This window comes from Erinaceus europaeus, unplaced genomic scaffold, assembly GCF_950295315.1.
Source record: "Erinaceus europaeus unplaced genomic scaffold, mEriEur2.1 scaffold_722, whole genome shotgun sequence".
NCBI lineage: Eukaryota > Metazoa > Chordata > Mammalia > Eulipotyphla > Erinaceidae > Erinaceus > Erinaceus europaeus.
The window spans coordinates 10001-28010 of NW_026647497.1; the positions used below are offsets into that span (position 1 = coordinate 10001).

At 41.6% G+C, this 18010-nt stretch overlaps 1 pseudogene; it reads left to right on the forward strand.

Moving 5' to 3' along the window:
- LOC103128334 (splicing factor U2AF 35 kDa subunit-like) overlaps window positions 1-306 on the forward strand; it is an 865-nt pseudogene extending 559 nt beyond the window's left edge.
- Window positions 307-18010: the final 17704 nt, after the last annotated feature.

Here is an 18010-nt window from a genome sequence, read left to right on the forward strand (position 1 = left end):
AGAGTTCTTTCTTTGGTTTAGTTTTGTTTTTCTTTTTCTTTTTTGTTTTGTTTCTTTATTTAATTATTCCCATTTGTTGCCCTTGTTGTTAGATTGTTGTAGTTATTATTGGTGATGTAATTTGTTGGTATGCTTCATATTGGTTTTGTCTCCTTCCCCCCACCTCTGGGAGATTGCGGTTTAGCCCTGCTAGTTTCGCACACCCCCTTGTCCCTGCCCCCAGAACCCCTATGGACTTCCAGAGAGTCCGCTGCTGCAAGCCGCTGGAGGAGAAAGATGGAGAAGCACATGGTGTGGTGATTTTCCCGCTTGTAAATAAAGATTAAACTGTGTTCTCTGCCCAGCCATGTGTCCTCGAGTCTCTGTCTCTGTCTACTGCTGTGAAGCTAGCCCGGCCTACTGGGGCCTCCGAACTCTAATGACATTCTCCATCGAGACAGAAGTACAACAATTCACCCCCTAGCAATTCTTTGGTGTACATCTGCTTTGGACTGGCACTTCTGTCAGACTCACTGGTACACCTCTTGGACACTTTGCACAAAACTAGCAGCTTCCCTTTATGCTGCTGGGTTTCTCAAAGACTGACTGCAGCCAGCTGCCTTGAGACTCTAGGACATACCCCGTCCCCATGCTAGGTAATGCCCACAGGAAAAAAAATGCCCATTGAGGCAAAAGCCCCCAGAGGCAGCAAAGGTTCTTTAGCTGATAAAGCTTTGCCCACAGAGGCAAAAAATGGCTCCCTCAGGCCTTCCTTTGGCAGCACACTGGTTCTTGTTGCTCGCTTACATGTTCCTCCATGTTTGTGCCAGTTTCTTTTTTAAAAAATGCCTGTACGATATAGGTTTTTGTTCACCCCACACCCCTGATACTATGGTCAATTAGTTAAAAAGAAAAGGAGGAATTGTTGCTATGCTTCACATTGGTTTGGTCTCACCCCCCCCCGCCTCTGGGAGGTGGTGGTTTGGCCCCTGCTAGTTTCGCACGCCCCCTTGTACCAGCCCCAAAAACTCTACAGACATCCAGAGTTCCAGCAGCAGCCGCCGGAGGAAAAAGATGGAGAAGCACATGGTGTGGTGATTTGCCCTCTCGTGAATAAAGATTAAACTGCATTCTCAGCTCATCTCAGTGTGCCTTTGGTCATCTCTGTTACCCACCTGAGAAACCAGCCCGAACTTTAATGACAGTAATTGATGTCGTTGTTGTTGGATAGGACAGAGAGAAATGGCGAGAGAAGGGGAAGACAGAGGGGAGAGAAATATTGACACCTGCAGACCTGCTCCACCACCTGTGAAACAACTCCTCTGCAGGTGGGTAGCCAGGGCATCCTTACACTAGATCTGGCCCTTTATACCACCTGTGCTTACCTTCTGTGCTATCATCCAATTCCCTTGTTTTTTTATTTTTTTAATTTATTTGGGAATTTATGTTTTACTTTTGATGTTAAATTCTATAGTTTGTACATACATAACATTTCTCAGTTTTCCATATAACAATACAACCCCCCCAGGTCCTCTGTCATCCTTCTTGGATCTGGATTCTCCCCACCCACCCCAGAGTCTTTTACTTTGGTGCAACATACAAATTCCAGTTCAGGTTCTACTTGTCTTTTCTCTTCTGATCTTGTTTTTCAACTTCTGCCTGAAAGTGAGATCATCCCATATTAATACTTCTGTTTCTGGTTTATTTCACTTAACAAGAATTTTTCAAGTTCCATCCAAGATTGGATGAAAACGGTGAATTCACCATTTTTATAGCTGAGTAGTATTCCATTGTGTATATAAACCACAACTTGATCAGACACTCATCTCTTTTTGGACACCTGGGTTGCTTACAGGCTATTACAAATTGGGATGCTAAGAACATATGTGTACACAGATCTTTTTGGATGGGTGTGTTGGGTTCCTTATGATATATACCCAGGAGAGGAATTGCAGGATCATAGGGTAGGTCCATTTCTAGCCTTCTGAGAGTTCTCCAGACCATTCACAGGGGTTAGACCAATTTACCTTCCCACCAGCAGTGCAGGATTCCTTTGACCCCACAACTTCTCCAGCATTTGTTGCCGCTAATTTTTCTGACGTATAACATTCTCACAGGAATGAAGTGGTATCTCATTGTTGTCTTTATTGGCATTTCTCTGACAATCAAACATTTGCAGCATTTTTTCATGTGTTTTTCAGCCTTTTGGGTCTCTTCTGTGGTGAGTATTCTGTCCATGTCCTCCCCCATTTTTGGATGGAGTTATTTGTTTTCTTGTTGTTGAGATTGGCAAGCTATTTATATATTTATATATATATATTGGTTATTAGCCTCTTGTCTGATGTATGACATGTAATGATCTCAGATTCTGTGAGGGGTCTCTTAGTTTGGGTAGTGCTTCCAGTTTTTCACCATTTTATGTTGTTGGCTGTAGATTTGCTCTATATAGACTCCACCATATTGGGGAATTTTTCATCGATTCCCATTTTTGTAGTGTTTTGCTCATAAAGGGATGACTTTCTCTGCATCTATTGATATGATTGTGTGGTTTTTGGCCTTGCTTTTGCTAATGTGGTGGTGGATCACGTTGATTTACTTACATATATTAAACCAATTTTGCATGTCTGGGATAAACCCCACTTGGTCATGATGAACAATCTTTTTAATATACTGCTGTATCTGGTTGGCTAGAATTTCGTTCAATATTTTCACATCTATGTTTATCAGAGATATTGGTCTGTAGTTTTATTTTTTGGTTGTGTACCTGTCTGATTTTGGTATCAGAGTGATGTTGGCTTCATAGAAGCTGTGAGGGAGTATTCCATTATCTTAAATCTTCTGGAAGACTTCTAAAAGTAGAGGTATTTGGGGGTAGGGGGTGGTGCAGTGGGTTAAGCACGTGTGGCACAAAGCACAGGGACTGGCATAAGGATCCCGGTTCGAGCCCCCAGCTCCCAACCTGCAGGGGAGTCGCTTCACAGGCAGTGAAGCAGGTCTGCAGGTGTCTATCTTTCTCTCCCCCTCTCTGTCTTCCCCTCCTCTCTTCATTTCTCTCTATCCTATTCAACAACGAACAACATCAACAATGGCAATAATAATCACAACGAGGCTACAACAACAAGGGCAACAAAAAAGGGGAGGAAATGGCCTCTAGGAGCAGTGGATTCATGGTGCAGATACTGAGCCCATCAATAACCCTGGAGGGGAAAAAAGTAGAGGTATTAGTTCTTATTTGAAGGTTTTGTAGAATTCATTTGTAAAACCATGTGGTCCAGGACTTTTATTTTTGGAAAGTGTTTTGATAACTGTTTCCATTTCGTTAGCTGTGATGGGCCTGTCCATGCTATCTAGTTCCTCTGTATTTAATTTTGGAAGCTCATAGGTATCTAGGAAATAGTCCATTTCTTCTAGGTTCTCTATCTTGCTCGCATAGTTGTTCATAGAAACCTAGCATGGTATGCTGAATTTCTGCAGTGTCTTTTGTGATATATCCTGTTACATTTAGTGTATAGTTTATTTGGGTTTTCTCCCTTTTTTGTTTTGTGAGTCTAGCTAAAGGTTTGTCGATTTTGTTCACTCTTTCAAAGAACCAACATTTACTTTTGTTGATCTTTTGTATGGTTTTCTTATTTTCAATGTTATTGATTTCTGCCCTAACTTTAGTGATTTCTGTCCTTCTGGTTGCTTTAGGGTTCCTTTGTTGTTCTTCTTCTAGGTCTTTAAGATGTGAAATCAGGCTGTTTATTTGTGCTTTTCCTTGTTTCCTAATGTGTACTTGTGTAACTATGAACTTCCCTCTCAGTACTGCCTTAGCTGTGTCCCAAATATTTTGATAGCTTGTGTCTTCATTTTCATTGAACTCCTGAAACATTTTGATTTCTTCCTTTATTTCCTCTTTTACCCAGTAGTTGTTAAGGAGTGTACAGTTGAGCTTCCACATTTTGGACCTATTGCTAATATTTTGTTGATGATTAAGTGTTAGTTTAATTTCACTATGGTCTGAGAAGATGCTTGTTATGATTTCAATGCTCTTGAATTGGCTGATGCTTTCTTTGTGGCCTAATATATCATCTATCCTTGATAATGACCCATGTGGACTTGAGGAAAATGTGTATTACAGTTTCTTGGGATGAATGACTCTGAAAATGTCCAATAGTTCTAGTTTATCTTTCTCCTCATTTAGCTCCTGTTGGGCAGTACACCAGCTCACCCTGCTTAATGCTGTGGTCTATTTATATAATCACTGTTTTACCTGAGAGTCACCCTGCCTGGTTTAATTTCACTGGTTCGCACTCTCTTTTCGCTCCACCCCATCTCCTAGTCACACTCTGTTTCCCACTGGTTTGCACTACTTCCCAGCTCAGCCATGAATCCCTGGTCATCTGTTTCCCACCCTCCAAGCTAGCCCAGCAAGCTCCCTCATGTCTTTATTTTCTGACTGGATGATCTGTCAAGTGGGTTTTGAAGTCCCCTACTATGACTCTGTTGCTGGTATTATATTGTAGATGTTTGATGTATTTAGATGGATTCTCATTGGGTGCATAGATGTTAATAATTGTTAAGTCCTCTTGATTGACTGATCCCCTGAGCATTAAATAATGTCCATCCCTATCTTTGTAAATTTTATTGATTTTAAAGTCTATCATGTCAGATATGAGGATAGCTGTTCCTGCCCCTTTTTGTGGGCTAATGGCTTGTATGATAGTTTTCCATACTTTCATTTTGAGTCTGTGATTGTCTTGTGGAGTTAGGTGGGTTTCCTGTAGACATCATATTGTTGGGTTGTGTTTTCTGATCCATCTTCCTACTCTGTGCATTTTAATAGGTAATTTCAGGCCATTGACTGTGGGGAGCCACATGTGCCCTCAAGGTTGCTATTGGCATGACCACAGAGTCTTTGCTTACCGAAGGCCTTGCTTATAAGATAAGTCCCTGTCTCTACTCCTTAGAGTCCTTGTTCACGAAAAGCCTTGCCTAAAAGATAAGTTTCTGTCTCCCAACTCCACTTCCCCATGAATCACCCAGGACCTTCCAGATAATGATGATTACCATGACAACACACCACTTCAATCAACAGTCCCCAGATGTTAACTCCCCCCCTGCCCTGGCCTTAAAAACAGCACCTTTGTGTCGTTTTCGACGGGTTAGGTTGTTTTCTCCGGGCTGGCTTCACGGGCGGGTAACAGACGACCAGGGACTCATAGTTGAGCTGTAGGCAGTATCTCTTTATTCATGCAGGACTCAGCACAATCTAAGACGAGCTAAGCTAAACTCAAGGTAAAGTACTCTAAAACTCACAATGCTGTCTTTATATATACTTGCCAAGTAGGGTGGAAACAGGGTGTGACATAGAGAGGGTGGAGAGAAAAGTGACTGGTGACAATCAGAGTGTGACAAGGAGAGGATCAGGGTGTGACAAGGAGGGGGGGTGGAGCAAAAACATATCATGAAACAGTGGGGATTGAACCAATGCCCTGGAGGGAGGTACTTGTTAACAGCGGTTATATAAATAGAATGAAGTGGTTGTGTAAATAGAATAGTGTTAAGCAGGGGGGATTTAAACCAAATGAAACAGAAGGGGTCTCATGCATACCAACACCTTTGGTGCTAATAAACAGACTTGATCAGAATCTTGACTTGTCTCATTTCTCTCACGTGTCATGTCCCCTTCCCTTACCCTTCTTTCCTTGTCCTCACTCCTCTCCTAGGTTAACCCATGTTGAAAGTCCCGCGGGATGGGACAGATGGTGCCGCAATGTGCCCCAAGGAATGAGGGACCCCCGTGAAGGACTTCATTAGAGAACCGTGTAAATTGCTAGCTAGCATGGCACAAAGGTGCTCAAAGAATATAATGAGATGTCTGATTTCAGTCCAGGACTCAGGCGGTATTAAGACTAACAGACACTTTCTTTCTCTCTCCACTTTGGCGATTCATGAAAAAATTGACCTTGTCAGTGCAACTGACGGATTCTGGCTGGAGCTACTCTCCGGTGATTCCTGAAGGCCTGACTTGCGACATTTTAGTAGCGGCAGCCAGATAGGCAATCGCCCCCTCTTGACTGAATGAATGCCTCGTTATGAATGCCTGTGTGTGTATTGTGTGCCTCACGGTCACTAGACTACAGGGCGTGATTGGGCTCCCAACCTGCGTGTCCATGGAGTCGTCTCAGCTCAGTGGAGATTCTCAACCCTGTTGAGACCGAGGTCGGGGTTTATACGGCCACTCCAAAGCTAAGACTCCTTAAGTTCCCGCGAGGGGCCGGCCAGGTGAGCACAGCTGATTGTCACCCTTTGGGGTGCCAGTTCTTTTTCAATATCCTTTCTCATCTATCTTTTTTTTAATTTATTTCTTTATTGGGGAATTAATGTTTTACATTCAACAGTAAATACAATAGTTTGTACATGCATAACATTCCCCAGTTTCCCATTTAACAATACAACCCCCACTTGTTGTTTTCGACGGGTTATGTTGTTTTCGCCGGGCTGGCTTCACGGGCAGGTAACAGATGACCAGGGACTCATGGTTGAGCTGTAGGCAGTATCTCTTTATTCATGCAGGACGAAGCACAATCTAAGACGAACTAAGTTAAACTCAAAGTACAGTACTGTAAAACTCACAGTGCTGTCTTTATATATACTTGCCAAGTAAGGTGGAAACAGGATGTGACATAGAGAGGGTGGAGAGAAAAGTGACTGGTGAAAATCAGAGTGTGACAAAGAGGGGGCAGATTAGGCGAGAATCCTATCACTGAACCACAAATGCCCTGGAGGGAGGGTGGAACTTGTTAACAGTGGTTATGTAAATAGAATGAAGTGGTTATGTAAATAGAATAGTGTTAAGCAGGGGGGATTTAAACCAAATGAAACAGAAGGGGTCTCATGCATACCAACACCCACTATGTCATTTATCATCCTTCATGGACCTGTATTCTCCCCACCCACCCCAGAGTCTTTTACTTTGGTGCAATACACCAATTCCATTTCAGGTTCTACTTGTGTTTTCTTTTCTAATCTTGTTTTTCAACTTCGGCCTGAGAGTGAAATCATCCCATATTCATCCTTCTGTTTCTGACTTATTTCACTCAACATGATTTTTTCAAGGTCCATCCAAGATCGGCTGAAAATGGTGAAGTCACCTTTTTTTACAGATGAGTAGTATTCCATTGTGTATCTAGACCACAACTTGCTCAGCCACTCATCTGTTGTTGGACACCTGGGTTGCTTCCAGGTTTTGGCTATTACAAATTGTGCTGCCAAGAACTTATATGTACACAGATCTTTTTGGATGGATGTGTTGAGTTCCTTAGGACATATCCCCAGGAGAGGAATTGCAGGGTCATAGGGTAGGTCCATTTCTAGCCTTCTGAGAGTTCTCTAGACTGCTGCCCACAGAGGTTGGACCAATTGACATTCCCACCAGCAGTGCAGGAGGGTTCCTTTGACCCCACACCCTCTCCAGCATTTGCTGCTGTTACCTTTTCTGATGTATGACATTCTCACAGGAGTGAAGTGAAATCTCATTGTTGTCTTTATTTGCATTTCTCTGACAATCAGAGACTTGGAGCATTTTTTCATGTGTTTCTCAGCCTTTTTGGATCTCTTCTGTGGTGAATATTCTGTCCAAGTCCTCCCCCCACTTTTGGATGGGGTTATTTGTTGTCTTGTTGTTGAGTCTGGCAAGCTCTTTATATATGTTGGTTATTAAACTCTTATCTGATGTATGGCATGTAAAGATCTCCCATTCTATGAGGGGTCTCTTGGTTTGGGTAGTGGTTTCTTTTGCTGTGAAGAAGCTTTTTAATTTGATGTAGTCCCATAGGTTTATACTTGCCTTAGTCTTCTTTGTAATTGGATTCGTTTCATTGAAGATGTCTTTAAAATTTATGCAGAAAAGAGTTCTGCCAATATTTTCCTCTAAGTATCTGATAGTTTCTGGTCTAACATCCAAGTCCTTGATCCACTTGGAATTTACTTTTGTATTTGGTGAAATACAGTGATTCAGTTTCATTCTTCTGCATGTTTCAACCCATTGTTTCCAACACCATTTGTTGAAGAGACTCTGCTTTCCCCATGTAATAGTCTGGGCCCCTTTGTCAAAGATTAGATGTCCATAGGTGTGGGGCCTCACTTCTGGGCTCTCAATTCTATTCCACTGGTCAGTGTGTCTATTCATGTTCCAGTACCAAGCAGTTTTGATGACAATGGCCCTATAATACAGTTTGAGATCTGGGAGTGTGATGCCTCTGGTTCTGTTCTTTTTTCTCAAGATTGTTTTGGCAATTCTAGGTCTTCTCTGGTTCCAGATAAACATTTGTAGCATTTTTTCTATTCTCCTAAAAAATGTGGTTGGGATCTTGATGGGGATAGCATTAAATTTGTAGATGGCTCTGGGTAATATATTCATTTTGATGATGTTAATTCTTCCAACCCATGAACATGGAATATCTTTCCACTTCTTGGTGTCTTTTTCAATTTCTTTGAGTAGTGACTCATAATTTTCAGTATACAAGTCTTTCACTTCTTTGGTTAGGTTTACTCCTAGATATTTTATTGTTTTAGTTGCTATAGTAAAAGGAATTAATTTCTGGATTTCAATTTCTTCTTAGTGTTTGCATAGAGGAATGCCACTGACTTTTGAATGTTAATTTTATAGCCTGATACCTTACTGTATTGCCTGATGATTTCCAAAATCTTCTTGCTGGATTCCTTAGGTTTTTCCATGTATACTATCATGTCATCTGCAAATAAGGAGAGTTTGACTTCTTCTCTTCCAATCTGTATCCCTTTAATTCCTTGCTCCTGCCTGATTGCTATGGCAAGAACTTCCAACACTATGTTGAATAGTAATGGTGATAGTGGGAAGCCCTGTCTAGTACCTGATCTGAGTGGAAATGCTTCCAGTTTTTCATCATTGAGTATGATGTTGGCTGTAGGTTTGCTATATATAGACTCCACTATCTTCAGGAATTTTCCATCTATTCCCATTTTTTGTAGTGTTTTGATCATAAAGGAATGTTGTATTTTGTCAAAGGCTTTCTCTGCATCTATTGATATGACCATGTGGTTTTTGGTCTTGCTTTTGTTGATGTGGTGGATCACATTGATTGATTTACGTATATTAAACCAACCTTGCATGCCTGGGATAAACCCCACTTGGTTTGCTGTATCCGGTTGGCTAGAATTTTGTTCAATATTTTGGCATCTATGTTCATCAGAAATATTGGTCTGTAGTTTTCTTTTTTGGTTGTGTCCCTGTCTGCTTTTGGTATCAGGGTGATGTTGGCTTCATAGAAGCTGGCAAGGAGTATTCCAGTGTCTTCAATCTTCTGGAAGACTTTTAAAAGTAGAGGTATTATTTCTTCTTTGAAGGTTTTGTAGAATTCATTTGTAAAACCATCTGGTCCAGGAATTTTATTTTTGGGGAGATTTTTGATAACTGTTTCAATTTCATTAGCTGTGATGGGCCTGTTCATGTTATCCACTTCCTCTTTACTTAGTTTTGGAAGTTGGTAGGTATCTAGGAAATCATCCATTCCTTCCAGGTTCTCTAGCTTGGTGGCATATAGTTGTTCATAGAAGCCTCGCATGATATGTTGAATTTCTGCGGTGTCTGTTGTGATATCTCCTCTTTCATTTACTATCCGATTTATTTGGATTTTCTCCCTTTTTTGTTTTGTGAGTCTGGCTAAAGGTTTGTCAATTTTGTTTACTCTTTCGAAGAACCAACATTTACTTTCGTTGATCTTTTGTATGGTTTTCCTATTCTCAATGTTATTTATTTCTGCCCTAACTTTAGTGATTTATGTCCTTCTGGTTCCTTTAGGGTTCCTTTGTTCTTCTTCTTCTAGGTCTTTAAGATGTGAAATCAGGCTGTTTATTTGTGCTTTTTCTTGTTTCCTAATGTGTGCTTGTATAGCTATGAACTTCCCTCTTAGGACTGCTTTAGCTGTGTCCCAAATATTTTGATAGCTTGTGTCTTCATTTTCATTGAACTCTCGAAACATTTTGATTTCTTCCTTGATTTCTTCTTTGACCCAGATGTTGTTAAGAAGTGTACTGTTGAGCTTCCACATTTTGGGACTGTTACTAATCTTTTGTTGATTGTTAAGTGTTAGTTTAATTCCACTGTGGTCTGAGAAGATGCTTGGGGTGATTTCAGTGCTCTTGAATTGGCTGATGCTGTCTTTGTGGCCTAACATATGGTCTATCCTTGAGAATGACCCATGTGGATTTGAGTAAAATGTGTATTCCAGTTTCTTGGGATGAATGACTCTGAAAATGTCCAATAGTTCTAGTTTATCTATCTCTTCATTTAGCTCCCTTATGTCTTTACTGATTTTCTGCCTGGATGATCTGTCAAGCTGAGAGAGTGGGGTGTTGAAGTCCCCTACTATGATTGTGTTACTGTTAATATATTGCTGTAGCTCTTTCAGTAGAAGTCTGATGTATTTAGATGGCTTCTCATTGGGTGCATAGATGTTAATAATTGTTAAGTCCTCTTGATTGATTGATCCTCTGAGCAGTAAGTAGTGTCCATTCCTATCTTTTTTAATCTTATCTATTTTAAAGTCTATCATGTCAGATATGAGAATAGCTGTTCCTGCCCTTTTTTGTGGGCCATTGGCTTGTATGATAGTTTTCCATCCTTTCACTTTAAGTCTGTGTTTGTCTTGTTGAGTTAGGTGGGTTTCCTGTAGATAGCATATTGTTGGGTTGTGTTTTCTGATCCATCTTCCTACTCTGTGTCTTTTAGTAGGTGAATTCAGGCCATTGACATTTATTGATATCAAAGATTGAAGATATTTTAACGCCATTCTTGTAGGGTTTTAGAGTTTTTTGATATATGTCCTATTTGTGGTGGTCTGGTTATTTATAGGAGACCTTTCAGAACTTCTTTCAGGGCAGGCTTAGTGATAGTTGCTTCCTTCAACTGTTGCTTGTCTGAGAAGGTTTTGATGCTTCCATCTAGTCTGAATGACAGTCTAGCAGGATATAGTATTCGCTGAAAGCCTTTCTCATAGAGCACTTGACAGATAGCTTGCCATTCTCTTCTGGCCTGTAGTGTTTGTATGGAGAAGTCTGCTGCTAATCTTATGGGTTTTCCATTGTAGGTGACTCTTTGTTTTTCTCTTGCAGCCTTCGGGATCCTTTCTTTATCCTTTATTCCTTTCCATTCTAAGTATGGCGTGTCTTGGTGTCTTTAGGTCTGGGTTAATTCTGTTTGGGACCCTCTGGGCTTCTTGAATCTTTATGTCTTTGGTGTTGTCTAGACTAGAGAAATTTTCAGCTATTATGGCCTGGAGAATGCTTTCTTCCTCTCCTTCTCTTTATTCCTCTGGTATGCCAATAATGCATATATTGTTTCTTTTGAAGTCATCCCATAGGACTCTGTTGTTGTTTTCAGCATCTCTTAATCTCATTTTGAGAACTCTTACTTCTTTTTTATTTGTCTCTAATTCATCCTCAATCTTGCTAATTCTGTTTTCAGCCTCATAGATTCTATTCTCTCTGCCCTCTACTGCTTTCTGGAGTTCATCTATTTTGTTGCCCTGCTCTGATACTGTTTTAGCTTGTTCAGCTAGTTGCGTTCTTAGCTCAGCGATTTCAGCTTTCAGCTCTCTAATAACCATGAGATAATTAGAATTTTCTTCCATATTCTCATTTGTTGTTCCTGCATTTCTGATTACAATTTTCTCAAATTCTTTACTCACTCCTGTTATTATTTCCTTAGCTAATGTTTGGATGTTGAACTCGTTGTTTTGTGCTTCACCCTCTGGAGGACTTTTAGCTGGACTCTTGTCCTGGTTGGATTCTCCAATATTTTTTCTTGTTGTTTTAACCATTTTATATATTATGTTATGAGTTCCCTTTATCAGTACTTTTCAAATTATTGACTACTATTGCCTGGATTGACTTGTGTCTAAGTAAGTTAATTAAAGGGTTTACCGTGGTGGAAGTTAACAGTTTTTTCAATCCCTGAGTTGGAGCTCAGTGGTGTAAAAGCCTCTTTTCTTTTTTTCTTCCCTGTAGGCTATGGGAGCCTGAGGGCTTTTAAACTATCAATAGGCTTCTTGGCTTAATCAATGACTCCTGACCAAGAGATAAAGCAGGGTGTGGCAGAGATAATCCAGTGGTTATGCAAAGAGACTTTCACAGCCCTTCAGCTATGCCACAGAGGTATAGGTCTTCTCCTGAGTTTCCCAGTTAAATCTCTGTCCCCTGGTGTCCCTCCCTGTTGCTGCTCCAGATTCTGAGGGTAGTAGCAATGGAGACTCAGAGTTGCACTTGGTGAGTCTCTGGGGAGTCCTCTCCTCCCTTCAGCTGTCCCCTTGTTGTGGAGCAGACTGGAGGTGGTGTCTCTATTGATAAATTGTTGAACTGTTAGCAGTTACTTAATCTCTCCTTAGGCCCCTCTCTCCTCTCTGTCAACAGCCACGCGAGTTTGTACTCACGGGTGATTTACTGGGTTCCTGTGGTCATTCTAGTCCTGTCTTGTTTCGGTCCGGGTGGTCTCCTTTGGTATTCCTAGTTGATCCGGGAGAGGAGAGGAGAGAAAGCGATCTGCTGCTCGTAGCTCCGCCTCCGGAAGTCCCAGGAATCTGGGGAATGTTATGCATGTACAAACTATTGTATTTACTGTTGAATGTAAAACATTAATTCCCCAATAAAGAAATAAATTATTTTTAAAAAATTGTTTAAGTGATTCAAAAAAAGAAGTAAACATTTTATCATGTCAACACATTAGGTATTGACTTTCTATAACATAGTGGTATATTTTAATAAAGAGCCTTCTAAAATCATATGAAGGAACTCAAGCCAATTCTAACCATTAAATCATCAATTATAAATGCACATGAAGAACTGACTGCTCATATGGTAAGATTTAAAACTAAACATTTTTCTGTTTTATTTATGGGTGTGTGATGACTCCTAAAGTCACTCATATCCTAAAATTTTTCTCATTTTTTTACAAGTCTCTTAAATTTTAATGCTTGACTTGACATAGTGAGAGCACTTTACTGGCTCCTGCATTGTTTAATTAAGATCCTGCTATTCAGACTTTTAAGATTAATCCCCATTGATAAAAGCCAATGCTCTCCACAGATTGATGTAACTCACCTGCCCATGTTTACTAAACAAAAACATTTTTTCCTTTTTTTTCAATTGGCACTTTTTCTAAATTTATGTGGGCTACAGCTCAAACAAGAAAAAGCTCAAAAACCTTATGAGCCATATGCTCGCCTGTTTTGCTTCAATAGAAATCCAATCCAGGGAGTCGGGCGGTGGCGCAGTGGGTTAAGCGCATGTGTCGCAAAGCGCAGGGACTGGCGTAAGAATTCCAGTTCGAGCCCCCAGCTCCCCACCTGCAGGGGAGTCTCTTCACAGGTGGTGAAGCAGGTCTGCAGGTGTCTATCTTTCTCTCCCCTCTCTCTCTGTCTTCCCCTCCTCTCTCCATTTCTCTCTGTCCTATCCAACAACAAAGCAACGTCAACAATGGCAATAATGACCGCAATGAGGCTGCAACAACTAGGGCAACAAAAAGGGGAAAAAATGGCCTCCAGGAGCGGTGGATTCATGGTGCAGGCACCGAGCCCAGCAATAACCCTGGAGGAAAAAAAGAAAAGAAAAGAAATCCAATCCATGTATTTTTGTTTCCTTTAGAACATTACTCCCATTAAAATATTCCCTATACTATAACCCTTAAGCTCAATAAAAAAAATTTTAAAAGGGGAATGCACCCCCAATATTCAGTTGTCTAAAGTGTCAATGAAGTAACTATACTAAACCTTCTTAATATTTACAAAAATTCGAATTGTCCATTTATTACATCTCATTGGCAAAGCCACCCACTCTTCCAGTCATAGAAAAATATTTTTTTCTCTTTTCTTTTTTTCAACACTGGATGTCCATGTTTGTTTTCCTTTTATCCTGTTGGCAAGTCCTTACCACAAAGGACACCATGGCAGTATATACTCCAGCTAACCTCACCAGCCTATCCAAGTCTTCTCTTTCTGCTGACCTACCACTGCTAACTTCAATTACTCTTTACACAACAGCCATTGGCTCTGACTTCATCCTTACGTGTTTATTGACCTCTCACTTTCCTCCCAATATTCCTCATGTTCAAGGAACCTCACCTTGACTTCTAATGTGTATGTACCTCCTCTGTGTTTTGGTGCAACACCACCCTATATTTTCATGTCAATTCTTCTCTACCTGGTCCTTGCCTTCTAATTTCGCTTGTTCCACAGCTGACCCTCTATGAAGAAGAAAAATTTCATCAGTTGGTGCTGACAACCACCAGAGGACCAGACATGCTGTGTTTCTTCCCCTGGACATCACATCCACTGACTGCTTCCCTTAGATTTGCTGGTGGTGCGCCAGGATACTCTATATATTCCTCCCATGAATTTTCTGACAAATTACAACAGGTTATAGACTCCACCACAAATAGTCTTGAGTCACTACAGAGATAGATTACATCCCTAGCAAAAGTTACCTTACAAAACAGACGAGCCCTTGGCCTACTTACTGTGGAGGGGGGGACCTGCTTAGTCCTACAAGAATAATGTTGCTTTTACATTAATGAATCAGGGATCATAGAAGAACATGTTAAAAACCTACAAACACTCAGTCGAGAACTACGAAATAGATATGATTCCGCCTCTTCATACCAATGGATAAATTCCCCCTTCCTTACTTGGCTACCCTCAGTTGTGGGACCCTTGCTTGTTTTACTTCTTCTACTCACAGTAGTTCCTATAATTCTTAACAAGCTCATGGCATTTCTGTGAAAACAGATCGATGCCATAAAGATGCAACCTGTACAAGTTCACTATCATAGGCTGGACATGGCAGAAAATGGAGTTGCTGCGGAGGATTTGTCCCCCTCCGTCAGGAAGTCCACCATGTAGAGGACTGGTAGCCAATGATGGGTAAAGGGGAAACTAGCACTGTCCAGTCAACCTAAGATAGGGCACCTGGTACTACTGGGCAAAAAAAAATTACCAGGTGTTCCAATGACGGGTAAGATGGAAGGCTGATCCCCAACCTAAGACAGGCACAGTCCACCCAGCCACAAAATAAATTCCACCAAACATCAAAACATGCACCCTTATATATATATATAAGGAAGGGGGACATATGGGGAGCCACATGTGCCCTCAAGGTTGCTATTGGCATGACCACAGAGTCTTTGCTTACCGAAGGCCTTGCTTATAAGATAAGTCCCTGCTTCTCTACTCCTTAGAGTCCTTGTTCACAAACAGCCTTGCCTAAAAGATAAGTTTCTGTCTCCCAACTCCACTTCCCCATGAATCACCCAGGACCTTCCAGATAATGATGATTACCATGACAACACACCACTTCAATCAACAGTCCCCAGCTGTTAAATCCCCCCTTGCCATGGCCTTAAAAACAGCACCTTTGGTGCTAATAAACAGACTTGATCAGAATCTTGACTTGTCTCATTTCTCTCACGTGTCGTATCCCCTTCCCTTACCCATCTTTCCTTGTCCTCACTACTCTCCTAGGTTAATCCACGTTGAAGGTACCGCGGGATGGTACAATTGACATTTATTGATATCAAAGATTGAAGATATTTAAATGCCATACTAGTGGTTAAACCCACAGGGCCTAAGGCACGCCCATCAGTGGAATTTGAAGGAGAAGAGAAACCTGTGGCCTGAGGCCAAACTGAGTGATCACCTAAGTAGAACTCAGGTGAAGTCAGGCTCATCCTCTCCTTCTGACTTTCTCTTCCTCTGGCTGAAATACTATTCCCTGAGAGACTGACAAGGGTGGCTCCCACTCCTGATGAATGTCACAAGTCAAGTACCACGGCCTCAGAAAGACCTTCACTGAGTATGTTCCTGCCTTCGAGAGCAGTGCCACACATCAAAGGTGTCTTTTTCAAGGTATTGAATGCGTTCCCCTCCTGCCTGTTTCCTTCTACTGAAATAAGCCTGATAAGAAATAAAATGTGGGGAGCAGGCCGGCAGATCCGCTGTCCCTGCACTGTGGTCAGCCAAGGGGACCAGGAGCAGTGGTTGCTCACTAACTCAGTGGCATACATTAGTCTCTTCATATTGGAGATCGGGTGTAGAATGCGGGGGATCCACCCCATCCAATGTCTTGCCTGATTGGTGTAGACGTTAAACACCTTGTAACCAATGAAAATGTGTCTTGACTGAACCCACCCTGTACTCAAGTAGGCATGCCACGCCCATCTTGAAGGGTATATAGGCGGCTTTGTGGAGCAGGGGAGTCACCTGGCATGCTTGGCAGGAGATGCCTAGACTCCCCCTCTGCTGTAATAGAGTCTCTCCAAGCCCTCCATGCGGCTTTGATCTCAGACTCCTTCTTCAGATCGGCTACACCTTGAGTTTTCACACGCAGAGCTACCCCTCTTGAGTTGTAACCCTCAGAGCGGTGGCACTTGGAGCCACGGATATATTTTCTTCGTAGCAATAAGGTATGTATAATGTGGTGAGTCCAAGCTGCCCACGAGATGGTACAGTGGATGGCCCACCGGATTCTTCAAGCATGAGGTCTAGAAGGACTGCTCCTGGCATGGCATGCACTGCAGGGTTGCTCTGGTTTGCCCTCTACATCTCTCTCTCTCTCTCTCTCTCTGCTATGAAAAAATATATATTGGGGGCCCTGTGGTGGTGCACCAGGTTGAGCGCACATGTTGCAATGCACAAGGACACGGGTCCAAGACCCCAGTCCCCACCTACAAGAGAATGCTTCCCAAGTGGTGAAGCGCTGCTGCTGGGGTCTCTGTCTCTCTGTCTCTCTCTCTCTCTCTCTCTCTAGCAACCCTTCCCTCTCAGTTTTGGGCTGTCTCTACCCAACAAATAAAGAAAGGTATTAAAAGTATAAATAAATAAATAAATAAATAAATATGATTTCCTCAGATCACACACTGCTCTGCTCCATCTTCTTGTGCTGCTGGGGATTCAATCTGGGACCTCAGAGCTTGTGCAGGAAAGTCTTTTTGCATAAGCAGAGGACGATATGCCCAGCCCAATACATATTTTTAACAGAGAATGAAGCCTGGGTCCCTGTATTACACTCTCGTTGGGAAGGAGGGGTGGTCACATAATTGGCAATTGTTATTTTATATCTTTTTCGAGAGTGCTGGTTATTCATTTGTTCCCTCAAGGGATGATTTCGTTTTCTTCTTCCTTATTTGTTAAAGATTTTTGTTTATTATTTATGAGAAAGATAGGAGGGGAGAGGCAGAACCAGACATCACTCTGGCATATGTGCTGCCGGGGATCAAACTCAGGACCTCATGCTTCAGAGTCCAAAGCTGTACCACTGTGCCACTTCCCAGACCACGGCAGGATTTTTTTTTTTTATGCTAGCTCATCACTGTTTTTGTTTTCGTTTTCGTTTTTATTTCCACCACGGTCTTTACTGGGGCTAGGTGTCAGCACTGTGAATCCACTGTTCCCAAGGTCCATTTCTTTGGGGAGGGCAGAGGTAGATAGGATAATGGTTATGCAGAGACTCTCTTGCCTGAGGATCCAAAGCCCCAGGGTTCAATCTCTACTCCACCATAAACCAGAGCTGAGCAGTACTCTGCTTTAAAAAAATAAAAAATAAACGAAGAAAAGAAAGAAAATAGCAGAAAGGGTGGGGAGTTCTTTCTTTTTCCTGAGTGATTATAAATAGTTTACACAATTATAAGATTGACTTTTTCTTTCTTTCTTTTCCTTTCTTTTTTGCTATTTTTTTATTTTATGAGACTCAAAGATCTTAATGTATTGCCTGCTTTACATCCACTTTTGAATCTAGGAATTTCTTAATCTCCAATGTATTACAATGGGATTTCAAGGTGAAACGTTCCAAAAGCATTCATTGTAGAGTCTGCAGACCCCAAATCCAGATACCAGGGTAGCCAGCAGTACTGGGTAGGAAAAACCAAACATATGAGATGCAGACAAACCCACCTCTTGCTATGTAAGGTTTAATGTCTTTTTTCTTAATTTTCCCGGGCAGGCCCCTGGAGGTCCCTGGACTG